Genomic DNA, 21483 nt, shown 5'->3' with positions numbered 1-21483 from the left:
CCTTTTTTGGGAAAAAAGGCAGGGGTGCCCCTTTCCCCCCTGATTTTTGCTCTCACTGTGGAGCCCCTGAGGGCCCACTAATACAGGGCATCCACTGGCGGGAACCATGGGAACAGCATCTCTTTATACGCTGATATCCTCTTATGATACAACCCCCCCCACTCTCGCCAAAATGACAATCACTAGGCTAACCCAAATACTTTGAATCTTTGGCAAACATTCTGGGTACACCATTAATTGGGACAAGTTCCTCATGCACTGGATTGCAGGCCCTGCACCCATTCTGCCCAGAGATGCCCACTAACCAATGTCCCCTGGATGTTTCAGATAAGTAGTGATTCATGTCACTATGCATGTCCCTTCCACATCTTACACCTCTCTAACCTACTCCCTATCCTGCAACGGTTCGCTTTGGATGTACAACACTGGAGGACTTTGCTGCTCCCCCTATTGGGTCGGTCAGCAATATTTATGACACTGTTCTGGATGCTTTACACGCTACAAAATACCCTGCATCTTATACCTGAAGAATTCTTCCATTTGTGTTTAGTTTGATCCGTTTATTGAGTTTTAGATTTGTAAGATGCATATATCAATCACAAGCAAGGTATTCGTAACCAGTGTACATTTACAACAATCAAATCGTTTACAGCCAATAAATTGCAATATAGACAGAAATCAGCCAAACTGGCCATAAAGGTATCATACAGTAAACGAAGTCCAGTACAGGGAGACTAAATAGTCTCCATCAATACCATTCACATTTTAATGAATTAACAGAATTATAGATCTCATGCCATAGACAATTACATTACACTTACAGTTCTCCCAATGACTATAGGGGGCCTATCAGTTTCTTCGGGGTTGTTGATCAAACTACTTTATAGATAACCGTCAAATGACAAACCAATAAAAAAAAAAATTTTAAAAAGGGGAGAGAGGACAGAAGCTGCAAATTTACACAACAGACATTCAAAAGCTACCATAGGATGCCAATACGACAGATCCCAATGTATCCATATGAGTCGTGAATTGCAGCACAATGGGCCAGTGTTCAATAATTGACAAAAAATGTCTCAGTATTCAAGTAAACAGGCAATTACAGTATGAGCGCATCCCGTATTTACCCAACATCTAAGGGGTCCTCCGGAGCTATAGCCACGTGGAGCGCCGTCAAAATCGTGCTCCAAGCGGACGATATAGGATATTTGCGCAACCCAAGTGTATCCTCTTTTAGTAGAGACAGCTTCGGCTTTGGCCTAATTAAACATAGATTGTGTCCAAGCTTTAATTGGTGGGGGATCTATAGCTTTCCACCGCCGCTTAGCCACCGCCAGCCCCAAATCTAGGAAGCGAGAAGTTGCTCTGTTTTTCTTATCTCTGGGAAATATCCCCACAATACAAGCCTCTCACATGTGCGGTAGCGCCATGTCAGTGCTTGTATGCAGTAGCCGAGTCACATCCTGCCAATATTCTTGCAGTCACGACCAAAGCATATGCAGGTCGTCTGCATTCACCAACTTACAGCGCGGGCAGCAAGCGTCCGTTCTATTAAGATATCTGTTAAACTTGTCTGGGGTTAAATAGGCCCTGGGAATTATATCAAATTGGATTAATTTGAACCTTGCGTTTCTGGGGATATTTTTAGGGCTCTCCAATAGCGTGTCCCATTATTTAGGTGTGTACGGTCACGCCAAGTCTGCCTCCCATTTGCTGTGCAGTGGTGTTAGAACAGTCAAGGTGTGTTCACAAATTGCTTCTACAAACCATTTTGTAAGATGTCGCCCTGTGCCCAACACGTGTATGTATTGTATCAAGAGAAGCGTCGGCAATTCTTGTGACATACTACCCCAGTGTCACGCCGTTGTCGTCCAAGCGGAGTGACTCGAACTGCCCAGGCTGAACACCCTCCTCGTCAATCAAGGAAAGAGAGGGCTGCAATGCACCTCCCTTGTAGAGGTCTCCTAATGTGCATATGTTTGCATCCTGCCAACCCGCGAGATCCACCATACGAACCCTACCCCCCCCCCCCCCCTTCTCGGCATCCCCAACAACGGCAGCATAAGCGCATATGGTATGACATGTTTTGTAAGATGTTAGGCTCTGCGGAAACATTTCTGGGCTACTTGCACCAGTAAGGGGAGAGAAGTATGCGATCTGGTGCATGGGTGAAAAATAAAAAGAAGCTTCTCCAATGTATACAGAAGATTACCTTCCACCGTATCCGTGAGATGCAATTCTGCTTCCATTTCGCAATCCATTGAATCTGGGATGCCAGGTAGTGTTCTAAGTTGGCTAAGGCCAACCCTCCACACGCTACTGGCTAAAACACCTTAACTAAAGCCACCCTGAAACGCGTATTGTTCCATATGCGGTCTCTCATGCCCTCTAGTGGGCGAAAGAGCAACGCTGGTAGATGTAACGGGAGGTTAGCAAAATAGTACAATAATCTGGGCAGCATCACGATTTTAATCAGCGCCACCCGGCCTGCAACAGAAAGGTTGAGTGTCTCTCAAAAGTCTATCTGAAAGCGCAGAGCAATTATTGTCCCGTTTAGGTTCCCATCTAGGAGGTACCGGCCTGTGTGGTAAATCCGAATTCCCAAATATCAGAATAAGACCAGCTCCCAAGCCATCAGTGCACCATCTACTACAAAGTGGGGGGCATCCGCATGAGGAGTGAAATCGGGACAAGCAGGACTTTCCCCAATTCACGCCAAAGAGCAGTGAGGGTGGGGCATGGAAGAGCATCCAGAAAGGAGCCAATTGTCGCTTTGGAGGGGACCAAGGCCGACGTGTATAGTCCTGTAAAGTGCTTGGTCAGTAGACCATGTATTTAGTGCTGCGTGTATTTAATGTTGCCTTCCGGCGATTGGAGTGCAGTGATGGGCCCCGTAACTTTATCCTGTTTAATCAGCCAAGCCAGTAAAGGCCCAGATCTGTTAGCCTTCGCATGCACCGGGGCAAAGTGCGCTGTGAAACCTTTGGCGTTCAAGAAGCTCCATATGCTTCCTACATGCTCCCAAGAGCCGAGCCCAGTGTGCCCACCACTACCTGGGATTCTAGTGTCAATAACTTCTTTTAAAGTGTTAATAGCTCTGAGTTTATCCTCTTCTAAAGGCCACCCCCCAGTCCCAAACACCTACCCCGTATAGCAAACTTCATATAATCCCACTCAATCATGGTGGACCCGCATTAAGAGTAAAAAAATAGTCAATGGCCTGCCCAATGGATTTCCAAAAGAAGGGATCCTCCAACATGACCGGTTGCAATCTACATGTGGGGATAGCAGGCGTTCCACCCTCCCATGCCATTGTGACGAAGTGCGGATTATGGTCGGAGGTCCGAGCCCTTCATATAAGGAGGTAGTGAGGGTGAACATAGAAACCTGTCCAGGCGCAGGTGTAAAGCATGGGGTGCTGAATAAAAGTAATATATTCTCCCTACAGGATTTTGATGTCTCCAGGCATCAACCAGGTCCCATCCAAGCACTTCGTATCGTTGAATTAGCTGAAGCGGCTGCACACCAAAGAGAGGGGCAGGATCTGTCCAAACTTGTGTCTAAGACGCTATTAAAATATCCCCCAATCGACCAGGGAATGTCGCACCATTTCGTCAGCTCTAAAGAGAGTGTGCTAAAGAAATACCCTTGGTCTACATTAGGGGCATACAAATTGCCCAGCAGTACATAGCTCCCATCTAAGCGACCTTTAAAAAAAAAAAAGGTATCTGCAGTCCTTGTCGACAAGGACCTCCTCTGCCACGAATGGCGTGCCCGGGCGGATCCACACAAGGACCCCACGAGTAATCAGTGGCATAAACCCTCCCCCTCCATATTCTTTGCAGCCAGGTCACTTCAACTTTATTTAAGTGGGTTTCCTGCAATAGGGCAATGCATAGGTTATGTCGCTTAATGTAGGAATAAACCGCATACCTGCGAGATGGTGTACCGAGACCCCGCACATTCCAAGTAAGTATAGTGTAGTCAGCCATTACGATGTCTGAAGCAAACGGTTAGTACAGCCTGGCCCATGTATGCAGTTGCATATGTAAAATGACAAATCATGGCATTACCACTCAGTCCTCCCATAGAAGAACCCAATATTGTAACTAAAAAGAAAATAAATAAATCCCGCAATAACCATAAAACATCAATAGAGCGCTCCCGGTGAAGCTAGAGGTACTACCCAAACCCTGACGAAGAAACAACCAGTCAGCCCAAATGAACTGGTTACGTTAAGAAAGGAGTAAGGGGTGTGAAACCATACTAAACCTGCCACCTTAAAATCCCCAATTAGCTTCAATCCAATTATCTAGACATACCGCAAGGGCGGCCCACTTACGATCATACCGCAACATGTCTGTACAATCACATTGTTCCCAACTTATGCTAGCAATGCAGTGTTGGAGAAGACCAGATGTCGCTAGGACACAGTCCTGCATCCAGTTCTTGTAAAAGGGCATCAGCATCGGGGTCTCCAGCCATTATACAATACCATCCACAGTCTGAGTCGTCACATCTGGCATCTGCAGAGACAACAGCCTGGCACGCCACCGGCACTTCATCTTCCAAAGTGTGAATCGTATTCCCTTCCTTACTGTTAGTCTCAGCGGCCTACACAATTCTCTCTGCCACCCAGACCACCGCCTGTTCCAGTCTAATCGGTTCGAGATTGGGCACCACCGATAAGACCCAGCGTCGCTGTCCACTCTTGGCGATGATCCTTCATGCCATCTTTCTCCTTGTTTTTGCTACCTGGGTCACCCGTTGGCCTGGGCCCCGTGAACCGTCCAGTTACCTCAAGCCAATCCCAAGCATCCTGGAGTGTATCAAAGACTCTCAGCTTCCCCTCAGAGACCACTTGAAGCCTTGCAGGGTAAAACAACTAATATGTAATGTCTACCTGTCTGAGTTTCTGCTTGACATGGAAAAATTTATTTATTTAACGATTTGTAGAGCGCCTGGTGACCCGAAGGCATCCCCGCGCTATATTGATTATATTATCCAGAGGAGAGGGGAAGAAAGAGAAGGGACTTTATTTTGGGAATAAAAGCGTTTTCAGTTTTTTTCTGAAGATCAGATAACTGGGCTCCAGTCTAAGTGTGCGGGGGAGGGAGTTCCACCCGGCAGATGCCTTCACGGAGAAGCGTCGGCCTCCAGTCCGTGTCTTTCTGTATTTGGGGATGTTGGCCAGTCGCTCATACTCCGACCGAAGGGATCTGGGGGCCTTATAAGGAGTCACCAGGTCGCTGAGGATCATAGGGCCAACTCCATTCATCAGTTTGTGTGCAGTGCACATGGCCTTAAATTCCACCCTTTGGCGCACTGGCAGCCAGTGCAGGGCCCTGATTGCTGGTCTGGCTGATACTCTGGAGGGAAGGTTCATAAGTAGTCGGGCTGCTGCATTCTGTGTGCGTTGAAGTTTAGCCATGGTGGCCTCTGGGGCTCCCAGATAAACCAGGTTGCTGTAGTCCAACCGTGCCAGTATTAAACCTTGGACTAGGAGTTTTCTAGATGTGGGCGGGAGTAAGGGGAGAATTTTGCGGGTGGTGCGCATAAGCCCGAAGCAGGTACCTGCTGTTTTGGACGCTTGCGTTTTCATTGAAAGCTCGGGTTCCAGCCAGACTCCAAGGGTCTTGATTTCTTGTTTCGGGGTGGGAATTTCCCCGAACACGTCTGGCCAGACCGATGGGGGGATAGTCGCCCATTGCTTTCCCATGAGCATAACTTCTGTCTTTGACCCGTTTAATTTAAGTGATGATTCACACATCCAACTGTGAATTTCCGTGAGGCAATTTGCCAGATTGTCCGGGTGGTCGTCCAGTTGGGATAGAGAGACGACCAGCTGTGTGTCATCAGCATAACTCACTATTTTGATCCCGAAGGGGGTCACCACATCTTCGAGAGGGGCCACATAGGCATTAAAAAGCGTGGGGCTTAAAGACGACCCCTGGGGAACCGCGCTCGTGAGGGGGGGGGGGGGGGAGGATGGTCGAGCGGTGATTGCCATCCCATACCTGGAACGAACGCCCAGCAAGGAAGGACTATCCACCTGAGCACCGCCCCAGTGAGCCCTGCTGCCGCCAACCGATGGAGAAGGACACGATGGTTGACTGTGTCGAAGGCTGCACTAAGATCCAGGAGGATCACTGCCACTGACCCTCCTGAATCCAAAATGCGCCTTGCCTCCTCGATGACGGCAAGAAGGGCGGTGTCTGTGCCATGGCCAGGGCGAAACCCAGTTTGGGATTGCCGCAAGATGTTTACCTCGAGAAAATGTGACAGTTGTCCATTGACCTGTTTCTCGGCTAGTTTGCTAATGCAAGGGAGGAGTGAGATTGGCCAGTAGTTTGCCATATCTGCTGGGTCCAGCTGTTTTTTTTTTAGGAGTGCTTTAACTACTGCACTCTTCCAGCTAGCGGGTACAGAGCCTTGGGCGAGCGAACTGTTTATAAGCTCCGTGATCGTTGGTACGATGACTGGGGCTACGGTTTTGAGAAATCTGATAGGTGCGGGATCCAGAGGTGATCCGCTTTTCATTTTGGCCATGGTTACATCTACCTCGTTACTGCCCTAAACGTCGCTAGTTGGGGGCGCAAGCTGTTTCCTGTCTGACTGATGGGAGTTTCATTGTCCATGTGGCTTGCTAGACAGGGAGGGGGAAGGGATGCTAAAATGCGAGCGATTTTGTCATTAAAGTAGGTAGCTAGTTCATTGCTTCGGTCTACCGGGGGGGTGTTAGAGGATGGAGGAGCTGGTATTTTCAGTAGCTCTTTTACGATAAGGAAGGATTCCCTTGTTGAGTTGGTGGAGTCTTTTATCCGAGTATCGTAATGGGAGGCTTTGGTGCGTTTAAGGGCAGATTTGTATATTCTCACTGATTTCTGGTAATCTTCCTTGCTATCGTACTGCCAGTCTTTCCTCCATAGCCGCTCAGCTTTCTTGCAATTTTTGCGTAGCATCCGAAGTTCCGGGGTGTACCATGGGGCGGATCCTGGTTTCCCGTTTTTATCCTCCCGGGTTCTAAAGGGGAGTATGGAGTCTAGGGATGTGACAATCCACTCTCTGAAATTACTGTCAGCGATAACAGGGTCTTCGGAATAAGAAGGGGTAGTTGCCTTCAGGGTCCTGGCCCAGTCTTCTGTGGGGAGCTTGGACCATGCCCTGTCCCTGGTATAAGTGGGAGGTTTGTGAGGTTTATTTATTTATTTACGCAACTTTTATAGCGCGACAAATACCCGAAGGTGTCTCGGCGCTGTGGAGCAACTAAAGTCCATCATCCTACCGTCTTCTCACTGGTTAAACAACCATGTTTTCAAAAGCCTACGGAAACTAATCAGATTCGGAGCGGCTTTAATGGCAATTGGCAAGAGGTTCCAAAGTTTTGGAGTGGCCACGAGAAAGCGCCTGTCGCCCCAGGAGACTGATCTTGTACGTGGCACCAGCAAAAGACTGGTATTGGCCGATCTTAATTGCCTTCTGGGGGTATAGAACTGAAAAGCTTCGATCAGGAATCTGGGTCCAGCGCCATGTATGGCCTTATAAGCAATACAGAGGGCCTTGAATTTAACTGAAGACTGAAGACTCCTGGTAGCTGGAAGGAGACTAAAAAATGGTCCGTCCAAGGGAGGGGGAGGGACTCACTAGCTTGCATGGTGGGGGTGCTCGTGAACACCGGGTCCAGCAAGTGACCTTTGTTATGTGTAGCTCCGGAGTTTAGGAGGTAGAGGTCGTAGGCCGCCAGGTCTGTGATCAGGTCGGCTGCCCCTGTATCTAGAGGGTCATCAAAATGAATATTCAGGTCTCCTAGTATCGTAAAGTTGGTGGTGGAGTGTGCCTGTGATGCTACCGTATCCAGGAGAGCATTGGAAAAAGAGCCTGGATGACCGGGGGGGCGGTAGACTAGGAGTCCAACTTGATCGTGAACTGAAGGCTTTCAGAATCAAGGACGTGCGCATCGTTAGTTTTGCAGGGGAAATGATCCCGATGGATGATGGCAACACCACCACCCCTACCGGAGGGACGAGGTAGGGACTGAATAAGAAAGCCCGGGGGAGTAGCTAGGACCATATCTGAGTCCGAGTGAGAGGAGAGCCACGTTTCTGTCAGGAACAGAGCATCGATCTCATGGTCTTCTATGAGATGGTTAATTAACAGCGCGTGTTTGGGGAGAGAGCGACAGTTCGGGGTGGCGAGTTTAAGGGTTGAGGGCCTATAAGGTCGGTTAAGGAGTTTGAGCTGGACTGGGTGGCAAAAGGTGCAGCTGGTGAATGGACCTTCAAGATCATGAACGTACTTACAAGAAGTAGCGGTGGTGGGTCTGAGACTTAAGAGGTCCCGACGTGAGTAGCTTACTTTAAAGGCAGCTTTGTCCGACAGGGGTTCTGGCCCTAGGCCCGGCCGTGCGCGGACGAGCGCAGACGGGCTTGCCTTAGGCGCGCCTTTGGCGCGCAAACGGCGCTCCCGCTGCGCTCGTCCGCTGCGCTGGTATGGTCGACACATTTGTAGTGAGTGTTATGGGCGTGTCCTCGCAGTGGGCGTGGCTCCGCCTTCGGACCGCGATGGCGGTATGGGCGTTTACCCTGTGTCAGCGCTGGATGTCGCTGTATCAGGGGAGGTCTAGGAGGGCTGCTTTAGCGCGTGTGAGCCGGCGCTTTCAATGCAGGTGAGGTCAATGCTTTTTGTAAATCAAAAACAGTGAAGTACAAGTTTTAAAAACAAGGAGCAAAATGCAGATCCTCTTTGACGCTGAACCTTTAGTTTATAATCTGGGGAAAAAAGGACTTTCATATTCTCATATTTAATCTCTGGCATATTCCTGGTCTCCCACAGGATCATATCAGGGTCTTGGAAGTGTAACAGCTCAAAAGGTAAGGGGACGCGCCCCAGTGCCGGGCACCAGCCTGCGGCCCGGGATAAGGTGTGCTTGTTCTATGGTAAGGAAGGGAGAGAATGCATCAGGGGAAATTATATCCTTGAGCCAGCGTTCAAGAAAGGCCACTGTGTCCTGGCCTTCCACACCTTCTGGCAGCCCAATCAGATGGACGTTGTTCCTTCTGGAGCAGCCCTCTGCGCCCTCCACTCATTCCTCCGATTGAAGTCTTCCGGTCAAATTCTTCAGTTGACACAGACATTTTGCATTTGGCTCGGCCGAGTGATTACTACGCTTGGCTTGACAAGTATAAATATGAGGACGGTGGACATCTTATCCGTTATATTCATGCATCCTTGATTATCAACAAAGACCTAAAGTTTATTCTTTCCGCTTGAACAATCATATCATTACCTGTTTTCCATCTTTATTCTAAGTGAGCGACTCCATACCAGACGATACAATATTCTTCAATTTGCCGGTCGTCATTTATATCAGGTGTTGTTGCTCTTCCCTAAGCAACCAGTAGAATCTATTTCTGCCTTTGAGGTCTCACCCAGGAATTTAAGAGATTTAACTAGTTGCCTGGTCATAATGTTTTTTCATGATTTCCTGACTAAGGCGGCACGTTTGCCAAAACACGCGTCGATATTTTGAAGAATCAGCGCCACATTTATGCATTTGCTAATATAAATTTCATTCTTTTTAGAATTGGCTTCTCTTCTGACTGTATGTATGTGTGTATGAATCATATAAAACAACCTTTTCTGTGTACAAGGCTTGCTTTAAAACAAGACACCTCCTCACATGCACTCACCCTTAATGTCCAAAGTCACAGCTCAGTTTTCGGTCCATCCGCAGCGCCCCTGAGCCCATAAGCTTGTGTGTGTGCTCTCTTTATGGTTCAATCTTCTATATCTCCATATCAATGGGAGACTAGCCCCACTTGTAGCTTCCAGTATCTCCTTGGGTCTGCCCGTGGCTATGCCAGGTCCCCCCCACATCTACTCAAGCAACCCTTTCAGAGGTTCCTTTAGGGACGTGTAGTTGTGTCCCAGGATCTCTCCCTGAACACTTCTCCCCGCCATGTCTGCATTTCCAGTACTGGTACGCCACCAGCGCATCGCAGCGGCAACCAAGGGAAGCCTCAGCCCCTGGCTCCCAGACTGTGCGGCTCCGCTATTACAGCAATCAGACGATTCAGGATCCAACTGACTTCATTCCACGCCTCTCCCAGAGCAAGTCCTACTTATGCAGTCACCACCACCTCGCCACAGTTGATCTCTCCTGCAATGTAGTTTCTCTCCTCAGCCTGTCTCAGGGCAACTCCGCAGCCTTTCTGCTCTCTCCAGTCTGCTCCAGGGGAAGAAAGGGCGTCACCACTCGCCCGATCATGTGCGGCAGCCGAGTCCCGGCGCAGCAGCCTCACAGTCCTAGAGCAGTGTTCAGTTGAAATTCAGCTCGCCACACAGTCCTCCCAAAACTGATGCGAGGGGTGTACGACAGAGGGATCGGCCTCCCAGATTTTAGAAAATACTACAGGGCTACACAACTAACAGTGGCCAGCGATTGGGTGTTTGCAACTTGGGACGATACCACGTTCACACTAGAGAGTCTCTCAATGGGAGACTGGCTACCCAGGGGCGCTCTATGGCTCAGTCAACGCTAAAAGGCTTCTGCTCCAGCCGCTCATAGTGGCACAAGTGTGGAAGACAGCACTCACAATGCAGATCCCCAGGCATACCCGGGATCGGGAGTCCTTTCTGAAGCACTGCCTAAAAAAAACCTGTCTCCCTCATATGTAAGAAACTAATCAGCAATTCGCCCGACATCTTTGCCACTCTGAGGGCTACGTGAAAGATGTCAGAGAGGTGAGGATGGGGAGTGTGAAGAAGCTTGGGCGCTTTTCAAGAGGTGGCAATCAATAGAGGGTTACGCTCGATCCAATCGCACATCTTGCACCGTTTACACTACTCCCGCGCCGCCATCCGGGCAATGCGTCGATGCCCCACAGACCTCTGCCTCTGGGGTTGCAGTTAAAAAGGGTACATTCTTTCACATCCTGTGGTCCAGCCCTGTCATACGGCCCTACTGGTTGGTACTACATAAGCTTACTGGGAAGGTCATGAGGGTGAAAATCCCAGACTCAGCAAAAACGGGTCTTTTGCATATAAAGTGTGGGGGGGGGGGGGGTGAGGAGGAGAGGAGGATCAACCTCTGAGATATGAAAAAATATGGCTATCTTTGGGGCTTAAGGAGGTCACATGCAATATAGCATGCTTGTGGGGTGCAAGAGGTTCAACTGTGGTGGGATGGCAACGAGACATGGACTGGTGAATGTCAAATGAAAAAAAATACAAAATAAAAAAAAAAAAATCGATCTGGGCAGGGATTGTCCACGCATAGGAGGAAAAATATGGTTGGGGTGGCGCCCCTACAGCGGAATGGGTGATTAGTCCAGTGAAGGTCCTGATTGCGATAAAGGGGGAGGGGGGGGAAGGTTCTCTCTGATACTGGGATAACTTGTTTCCATGTAGTGATAGTTGCATCAGGTTTAAAAGGGATGGACATGTGTTAAGCAACTGGACCCCAACCCAGTGTTGACACCTGAAAATAAATACACAATGTCCAAGTAAAGTAAATTGTCAGGTGAGTAGTTATAGGCAAGCTCAATATTTACGAGCACATAGATAGATCATTTTGTTTTCCCTATTCATATCCTCAGCCAGAAAACCTTAGGGCATCCCCGCAGCATGTGATAAGATCCCACCAATTGTTGGGACCTAATGCATTGAATACTGTAGCCACTGGATAGATCGTGTAGAAGTGCTCTGGCCTAAAAATAGACTAATGTATTTGTTCGAGATATAAATTGGCAGCAAGCCAATACATAACCAAATGTAATTCCTTCCACACCTCAGTGATGGGATTCAGTTTTTAGTATGATTAGGAATGAAATTGGATTATGGTTTTTATAATAAATGGGAGCCTGCAATCCCTGTAAAAAAGCCCATCCAATTACAGTTGAGTTTCGATGTCACTAGTTACTTCTAATAAAGACATGGTTTAGCTGTTCATTAGTAATATGTTATTACAGTTGACTTCTGACATCACAATACCCGCTGGCAGCAGCCGCGATGAAAGGCACGTTACAGATCATAATTGCAGCTGCAGTTTAAACAAGGAAAGCGGGAATTGGCTTTTCCTTCTTAAGTGATTTTCTAAAAACAAAACCGAGATGAGCAGCACAATGTTTATGGAAACTTTCATTTTTTGTTCCACACTATATGTCATTACAGGAAAGACTCTGGATGTTTCTACACAATCTGAGCCACAACATTCTGTAACCTAAATTACATTAACTACTTCTAACTTTTTTTGCAAAAAATTACTAATTACTTTTTGGTGCCTTTAATTTCAAAGTACGGACTGTTTTTATTCTTCTGATCTGCAATAACCACCAAAGAGCGCAACATCAAGGCTTTAAGGGGTTTGCTGGGAGGGGGGATGGTGTGGTCATAGAGCCTTGGCCTTCCATGACCTTATAAAGAAACTTAGCCTTCAGCCTCATTACTCTTTGGTCACAGAACTCTGCATGTGTGTGCGTCTGCGTGTGCCTGCCATTGGTTGTAAAGATCTTTTTAGCCACTGAAGACACACACAGACACACACACAAAGCAGGCACACCAGGTAGCATGTATTCCCTTTATTTGCAACAGCCTTTTTCAAAGTGTACATTACTGATCCGATCATTAGCCACATTTGAAAATTAATAAATGATACTGAATAAAATTGCTGATTTTGTTATGCTGGATCTAAGAAAAGGGCCATCTTGCGTTCATATATTTTTTTAGCTCCATTTACATTGCGCTATTTACTTGTTCACCGTTTGAGGTAAATCTCACCAGGAATGCAATAAAAATGGCAAATAGTAAAGGTGACAAAAGATCCCTGGAGAATAAATCTTCCCAATGGATATTTTACCAGCTTTACTCCTTCCCCAATATTAAACCTGCCATTGCGCCTCAGCAGAAGTTCTTAAGTACTTTAATGAACTGGATAAATGTATTCATTTTTTCTAATACCTTAAATAGGAAACTCAAGGCCACCAGTTCAAGGCTTCTCTGTATCTAAAAACATAGTGCCATGGTGATCTTTATGCATTTCAGCAGAGCCTGCAGCCTCCCAGAAACAGTGAATGCTTGCAGTTAAAAGGTTTCCTTGAATAATTCTCATCTGACTGGACCTTACCAGCAGATCAATCAGAGATACCCATGTAGAAAACAAGGCAGGACTCATGCAGCAGGGAAGCCCTCTGGTATGCACGGCACTCCTTCTGAAGTCTCCTGCAGGTCCAGGAGTGAACTGAAGAGTTGGTCTTAAGGTCCTCTATTTATACTTGGTTCTAGCTTTGAGGTGGAAGAACCTTCTGGAATTCTCCCCTCCCACCCCCGATGGTTCTGGAATTTCCTTCCTCCCTGTCCAGGGTCCAAGATATCTGAGGTGTCAAATTCTTTGAGTGTGCTGAGGGAGCTCTTTTGAAATGTAAGTGGGGTAGCAACAGCTCGGCTCCTCCCATGCTGGCAGGTTAGCCCTTCCCTGGTTACACCCAGGTCCTATTATTCACTCTCTGGGCCCAATACACATTCCTGATGGGGGCGCAATTAACAGGCCCAGGCAGCTGGAACTCCTAGAAGGCCTCAGAAAGTTTAGGACAGGAAAACACCAACTTTCTAAAAGTGGCCTTTTCAACATTGTAACTGAAATCAGACTTTACCATTAAAGATTATAAAATTTCAATTAATTTGAGTCCAAACAGGACACTATCACCTTCAACCAATTAAACGTTAGTGTAATAGGGAGCCAATGTTATCCTGTGAAGGGGAAGGCCTCACAGTAGTGAAAAAAACAGTTTAGGAGTGGTTCACTACCAGGACATGTAAAACTTAAAAGTACATATCCAACATATCAAATACAATGGTCTGTTTAGAGCCTACTTTAGGGGTAACTTGCATGTATTAAAACGGTAGCGATAGGCCGTAACGCACTTCCGGCTGCAATGACATATCTGACATAGTGTAACAGGATGCTTTAGTGGGTGCAACAGACCCTCTAGTAGCATTTAATATACAGGCTCTGGATACAAGTAGTACAATTTACTAGAGACTTATAATTTAATTAAATGAGCCAATCAGGTGGAAGACAATTTTACCATGTTTTGGGAAGAGAGCACAAGCACTTTACCACTCCTAACCAGTGCTAAAGTGCACAGAGTCCTAATGCCAATAATTACAGAATTCAGAAAACAGGAGTGAAGGCAAAAGGTTTGAAGGGAGATCACACCACGGATGTCAGGACCTACAGTTTACTTTATAACTCGGCTCGTTTCTGAAAGCTGGGAAGATGGTAGGTAATCTCAGTTCAGCAAACATGTTGATATACGTTTTAGGGCAAAAGAAATGCCTTCTACACTTTTCCCCCTATGTTTGTCAATAGGCACTAGAAGTTTGCTATATCTTGGCCATTTTCTTGGTTCTTTAGGGGAACCTTTATAATCCCCAAAATGTGGAGGGGAAAAAGAGCACATTTGACCTAAATACCTTTTTCGAAAAGTGTATGAATGAAACTGCTTATACATCAAAAAGGACTTAGCTCCTGAGGCTTCTCCAGCCCTAGTACTAAAGCGTTACGATTGATGACATGGAACCTTAAGAGATGCAATATTTGTGCTTACTCTACCATCCAAATTTTCATTGGAAATAAGTGAAGGTATGAAAAGTAGGATGTGAACACAAAAAACAAAAAACCCACAAAATAATCATTCCATTCAGTGCGTTTGAAGCACTTTCAAACACACTTGGCTTTCCTTCTTGCTACAGACAAAGCCCTCGGAGAAAGGCTTGTAGATTAAGAGGGTCCTCTCTGTGCTCTACCATCTTTAAATAAAGCGGCCTCTGCCTTTGGAACAAGAATATTGAAGTGTAGCTTGGCATAAATAGTCTCCACAGCCTTCGTGTGATGCATCATGAATGGTTATGTTCATTGGAGGACTTTACTTCATATTGTTGATCCTTTACAGAGTCTTGGACCTCCTCAATGATCATAAGCTTGTCCTCAACTCCCACAGGCTTGAGGATACGGACCATTGAAGCATTCCTGCAGAGATTTCATGTTACATCTGGCATTGGAGGGGACCAGACAGACGAATCAAGCGAATGTACTCAATGACTGCACTGATCTCGCTTCGTGAGCCTTGGGGAAAATGTCTCAACTGAAAAAAAGAAACATAAGAAAGAACGTTTTTTCCTGCCTCTGTTTTGAATCACTTTGCGTTGAGAAAAGTAATGGCTAATCGCTTCGACAAAGAAAAGCCTAGCTAATGTAGTTGTAAACGTCAAGCACCTATAAAGGAGCACAGACTTATAACAATCAGTTGTCCAGCAACGGGGTTAGGTGAAGATGCCTCTTTTATTGACATAGCTACAATTTTAATACACTTGGAAAACAGTCTGCGGTTAAACTTTAGGCTGAACAGAATGGCATGCAATTGTCCTAGCATGCCATAGTCTGAACTTAGAATTTTAAATACACGATGGTCGCTTTGAAGCATCTGTAATTGATAACAGCGATGTAGAGGTTCTTGTGATTGTACAGTTTGATGTTGTAGCGCATATACGTTTGGCTTGAAATTGTGGAGTATTTTAGTTTTGATTGACAGTTGGCACGCAACAATATCCAAGGAAAGCTTCCTTTCTCCTCAATCCGTTGAGCTCTAGCGGCGGAGACAGGCAATGGAATCAGAATGGGCATGGTATTTTCCCCTTCCTGATGCACATCTAGCTCTCAGATAAAAGTTCTATTACTGGTAACCATAATCCTCTGATAGAAGCTCTTTGGTGTTGGGATCCTGATCCGAAGCAAAGTTTAGAGTGAGATTTTATTTTATTTTGATAGCGCCAGAAACTAGAAGTGTAACAGTTGTAAGCCGTAGGATTTCTTTACTTGTGAACTAAAGTATTTTTGTCTGTTCCAGTCTGTGGAGTCTCATTAGATGGAACAGAAGAACAAGTTACTTACCTTCGGTAACGATATATCTGTAAGAAACATTAGTCAGATTCCTCACCTTAGAATATCCCCAGGTGTCAGGCTGGATCCAGAAAGATTTTGTCGTCATCAATACCCTTTCATGTCGCTAGGCATAGTCTGCGGCTCCACGTCAGTCGTCGTTATCGCCGGAATGACGGAGTACTTGGACGCCGCCCTCGCGGGGACGTCAGTTCTTGTACATAGCTTTCCCCGCCAGGAACGCAGAGCCATGCAAGAGACTGGTGCCAAAAAATACTAGGGCCCTGAAAGGGATGACCTCAACCCTAGATATCGGTTCGCAGAACGGGGAGGATGGGTGAGGCAGTGAGGAATCTAATGTTTCTGAAGGTAAGTAACTTGTTCATCTGAAAGAAACACGTTAGTTAGATTCCTCACCTTAGAATAGATACCCCAGCAATACCAACCCTGGTGGTGGGCCTGCGAACAAAGATCACACCAGAAAGTCCTGGAGAACAGAACGGCCAAAGAAGCAGTCTCTCCGGACTTGGCTGTCCAGGCAATAGTGTTTGGCAAACGTGTGCAGCGAGGCCCACGTTGCTACCCGACAGATGTCCTGCAAGGGGACTCCCATGCCCAGGGCAGTGGTCGCCGCTGTGGCTCGAGTGGAATGGGCCCTCAGCCCTGCAGGAGGTTCCTTTTTAGCTAAAGAGTAACAGGCCTTGATACACAAAACGACCCACAGAGAGATGGTTTGTTTTTGCACTGCCCGCCCCTTCTTAGCGCCCACGTAGCCAACAAAGAGTTGGTCGTCCACCCGGAACGGTTTGGTGCTGTCCAGATAGAAAGACAGCGCCCGCTTTGGGTCTAGACGGTGGAGTCTCTCCCTCTTTCGAGGGATGCGGAAAGAAGGTGGGCAGAGTGTGAGAAGTTGGTCTGATATGTAGTGCTCACTATTCTAGTGATCACTGTGTATCATTCCAAACAACCCTTATTGATGATGGGTGGTAAGTCAACCTTATAGACCAGCTATCCTAGTAGCGTGGATACGAGCAGTCTTAGGCTAAACTCTAGAGGGCGTGTTAAGCCAGCTGTTTACCATCACATATACCCCTTGAACACCAAGTGAAAGGACACCACACAAGTTGTTATGAAAATAAAGGATATTTATTTATAACAAGACTACCCTGGCTCTTTATGAGTCAGGGAGCTAAGCACAATACAAAACTCTTAGGAAAATACTTCTGGTTGCACAATTTACTCAAATGCCCGAGGGAACGAAACCATTACACTGCAAGTGGAAGGGGAGAGGTTAGAAAGTCTAAAGTTACTGATTCCGGAGTGATCCGATCAGTGGGACTAAACGGAAAAGGAACTGGACACTTGTAAAGCGAACCTGCGATGGAGCACCGAAATGCTCGAGTTACCTCGCCCAGAGGCTGCGGCTGTGGAAGGTTCGGCAAGATGTCGGAAGTTCTCGTTGTAGTCTCAGGAGCCTGAAAGAAGAGTTGCTGGCAGGCGACCAGTGTCGATGTTCAGCGAGATCCAAGCCTGGATCGGTGATGAAGGAAACCTGAAAGCAGAGGGGACTCAGTTCTCAACCGCTAGCCAGCGATCGTGTGGGCACCAGGAGGGTACCGGCTGAAGTCACCTCGACCAGGTGAGTAGATGACGTCGGACTCGGCTGTTCCTCGGACTAGGAGGCGCGGCGGCGACCAGGATGGAGGGCGAGCTGTCCCACGAAGGTGTCTGCTGTCGATGATGCTGGGCCCAGGAATGGGGCAGCGGATCTTGGCAGTGGCAAACCCACGCGGTGGAGTCAAGATGGCGTCTGGAGTGGACCAGGAGGGTCCGTGGTACTCCTCTGTGGAAGGGGAGCAAGAGCCAGTCTGGGGCAACCAGACTAGTGATGAAACAATCGTGGTGCGTCGTGAAGAGGGCCACAAGCGGGTCGGCAAGTGGTCGAACAACGCGGTGAACAGCAAGGAGCGGAAGGGCCCCCACGCAGATCTCGTGGATGCTGGGGAGGCAGACTTCGGTGCTGGAGCTGCTCAGGGTTAGGGCTTCTCAAACCCTAGGTGCACTCACTCGAGGGTCCCTCGGTGGGCGTGCTAGATAAGCGTCGTGCAGGTTCTGAAGATGGCCGGTCCCGCAAGTCTCGTCACACCTATGACTCAGCTGGGCTGATGAGGTAGGTAAAAGGTCAGAGATGGCAGGGAGCTCGGGTCTCGTCGAGCTGGGCAGTCTGGATCCGTCGGAGAGACTTACAGCAAACCGCAAGCGCTTAGGTGGTGCCTGCTGGTGCAGGGTGGCTACTCCTTAGCCACAAGGGAGAGTCTTCAGAAATAGTCAAGAGTTCCTTTTGTGGAAAGTAGTTCAAGATTCAGAATTATCCAATTTGGGAAGGGGACTCGCTCCTACCTTTATTCTAAGAAAAGGGGCTGGCCCGTGACTAGGTTCTACCTATGGGTGGAGCCAGGAGGGGGGTGGTTACACCCCTATCCTTTGTCCGGCTTCGCCCCAGCTCAGGGGCTGGTGTGCCCCCGAAACTGGTTTGAGCCGGGCTATGCACAGTGAGCACCGGGGTGCCACTTGCAATCACCTTCCTTTCAGCCCTGCCTACCTGGGATACACAAACCCTGTCTGGGATGGTGCTAACACCGCCCTCGACAGGAAACCCTTTGTCCAAGCTCCCCTCGCTGGAAGGTCTCCCAGCAGCAGGAGGTCAGACTTGTGTCTGGTGGCAGCATCCATTTTGTGATGCTGAGGCTTGAGTCAACTTTAACCGGGGTTCAAGGTTACTTCCATGTCGTGCCCCTCTAAAAGGGGGGAATGCTAACCCCGTCGCCAGAACTGGCGAGGGGTTCGTATTCCAATTCGTATGACACCTTATGCCAAAGTTGTCAAAGTTGCCAATGCCAAAACTAGCAAATAACCGCAAGGATTATAATGCATTTAAAAGTAGTTGGCCCGCGTCACCATGGAACGGCTATTAGGACTTGGTTCCGCAAGCCGTCGACGGGCTCAGCTCGCGCCAGAGCACCGTCCCACATGATTCCCTGCACTCTGCCTTCAGGATTGATAAGGCCTGCCATAGGAGTGACTGATAGGAATCCATGTGTCCATTTTAGGGTTAGGTGTAGGAATACTACACCTACAGCAACGGGTGATTACACCACGTTGCCCCAGCTGTCGTGCAGCCAGTTGTGTCAGATTTGGGCGGCCATTCCAGGGGTGGCATAATACATGCTGCAGCCCCTGGTAGGCCCTGGGTACACCGATGCCCTGGATACCTGTGGTATGCTGAGACAGGGACTGACAAGGCGGCCCAGTTCCAATTGGTGGATGCACCTAATGTACATGTGTGTTAATTTCGAGAGAGAACAGCTAGGCTGTGGGTCTGATTGGCAGGCCCACAGCCGGGGAAAGTCGTAAACCAATGAAGCAAAAGCAAAAAATCTGGGTGATCATAGGATTGCAGATCCTACTCTCCTACACAGAGTAACAGAATGTCCGATGTGAAAGGCAGTTACCACCTTAGGGCGAAAGGAAGGACGAGTCCTGAGAACAACTTTGTCCGGATGGACAGAAAGGAAAGGAGGCTTAGAAGAGAGAGCCTGGACCTCACTCACCCGTCTAGCAGAGGTGATGGCAACCAGGAAAGCAGTCTTAAGAGTGATAAGAAGAAGGGGACAATTATGAAGTGGCTCAAAGGGAGCCCTTAAAGAAACGAGAAACAGGGGATCTGAAAAGAGAAGGCTGATCAGGAAGCCGTAAGAAAGCAGAAATAGCTGAAAGGTAACCTTTATGGGTGCCCAGAGCAGAGCCCTGCTGGGCCATGGAAAGAAGAAAGAGGAGAACCTCAGAAAAAGGGGCGGAAAGGGGATCCACAGCCTTTGCTGTGCACCACGCCACAAATTTGTTCCACCTACAGGTGTATACCGTTTTAGTGGCGGGACGCCTGGCTGCAAGAACATTACAGACTTCAGGAGGCAAGTCAAATGGCATCAACTGCCGCCGCTCAATCTCCACGCATGGAGGTGGAGGCTGGACAGGTTCGGGTGGAGGACCGTCCCCTGCTGCTGCGACAGAAGGTCCTCCTGAAGAGGCAGTCGTATCGGGGGAATCGATCGACAGACTGAGTAGCTCGGGATACCAGTATCTTCGTGCCCAATCTGGACCCACCAAGATGACTTGAGCCCAGTCGCGCCTGATCTTCAGCACTCTGGGCAGAAGTGGTATAGGCGGAAAGGGGTACAACAGACCGCAACTCCACTCGCGACGAAAGGCGTCCCCGAGCGAGTGGCGCCTTGGAAACTCCAACGCGCAGAACTGCTGACATTGCGCGTTCTCTTCAGTGGCGAATAGATCTAACCAAGGCTCTCCCCACTGCCGAAAGATGCCTTGCGCCACGTCCGAGTTTAGACGCCATTCGTGATCCATCATGCACCGGCGGCTGAGTTCGTCTGCTCTGGCGTTCAGAGGGCCCCGCAGATGTTGAACCACAAGGGTGATGCCCTGATGTTCCAGCCATGTCCAGAGGCGCAGAGCCTCCTGACAAAGGGTCCCCTCCTCGCCCTGTTTGTTGCAATACCACATGGCGGTGGTGTTGTCCGTGAACACCTGCACTACACTTCGGACAGAGGGAAGGAATGCCTTCAGTGCAAGTCAGATCGCCCTCAGCTCCAGAAGGTTGATATAGAGCCGGGACTCCGCCGGAGACCTGAGGCCTCTGATCTCCGCCTCTCCCATGTTGCCCCCCCCATCCCAGGAGGGACTCATCCGTCACTACTACGTGCTCCGGTTGGGGTAGGGAGAGGGATCTGCTACTGACCCAATCGCGGTCCGTGAGCCACCACTGCAACTGTCTCGCAGTGCCCTCCGAGATCAGGACGTGGTCGGACAGGTTGCCCTGATGCTGGGCCCACTGAAACTTCAGGTACCACTGCAGAGCCCACATTCGCCATCTGGTGTGATGCACCAACAGGATGCAGGAGGCCATCAGACCCAGGAGCCGCAGCACCAACCTGACCGAAACCCAGGATAGAGGCCGAAAGATGAGTATCCCAGACCCGCTGTTCTGGAGGATAGGCCCGGAACTGCGCAGAGTCCAGAACCGCTCTGATGAAGAGGAGCTTCTGGGGGGTACTCAGATGCGACTTCGGCACATTGATTGAGAACCTCAGCAAATGCAAGAGGTCGGCCGTAGTCTGGAGGTGGGAGACTACTGCCTGGGGCGAGCCCGCCTTCAACAACCAGTCGTTGAGATTGGGGGTTCAGTCTTCACCTATCTGCGCAGATGAGCTGCGACCACCGCCATCACTTTCGTGAACACCCGAGGTGCACTGGTGAGGCCGAAGGGGAGCTTGGTAAACTGAAAATGCTCCTGGCCCACCGTGAGATAACGCCGGTGGGCCGGCAGGACGGGGATGTGGAAATAAGCGTCCTGCAAGTCCAACGCTACCATCCAGTCTCCAGGGTCTAGGGCAGCCAGAACCTGAGCTAAGGTGAGCATCTTGAACTTCTCCTTCCGGAGGAAGGTGATGACGCTCCTGAGGTCCAAGATA

This window comes from Triturus cristatus, chromosome 4_1, assembly GCF_964204655.1.
Source record: "Triturus cristatus chromosome 4_1, aTriCri1.1, whole genome shotgun sequence".
NCBI lineage: Eukaryota > Metazoa > Chordata > Amphibia > Caudata > Salamandridae > Triturus > Triturus cristatus.
This window is presented reverse-complemented; position numbering follows the sequence as displayed.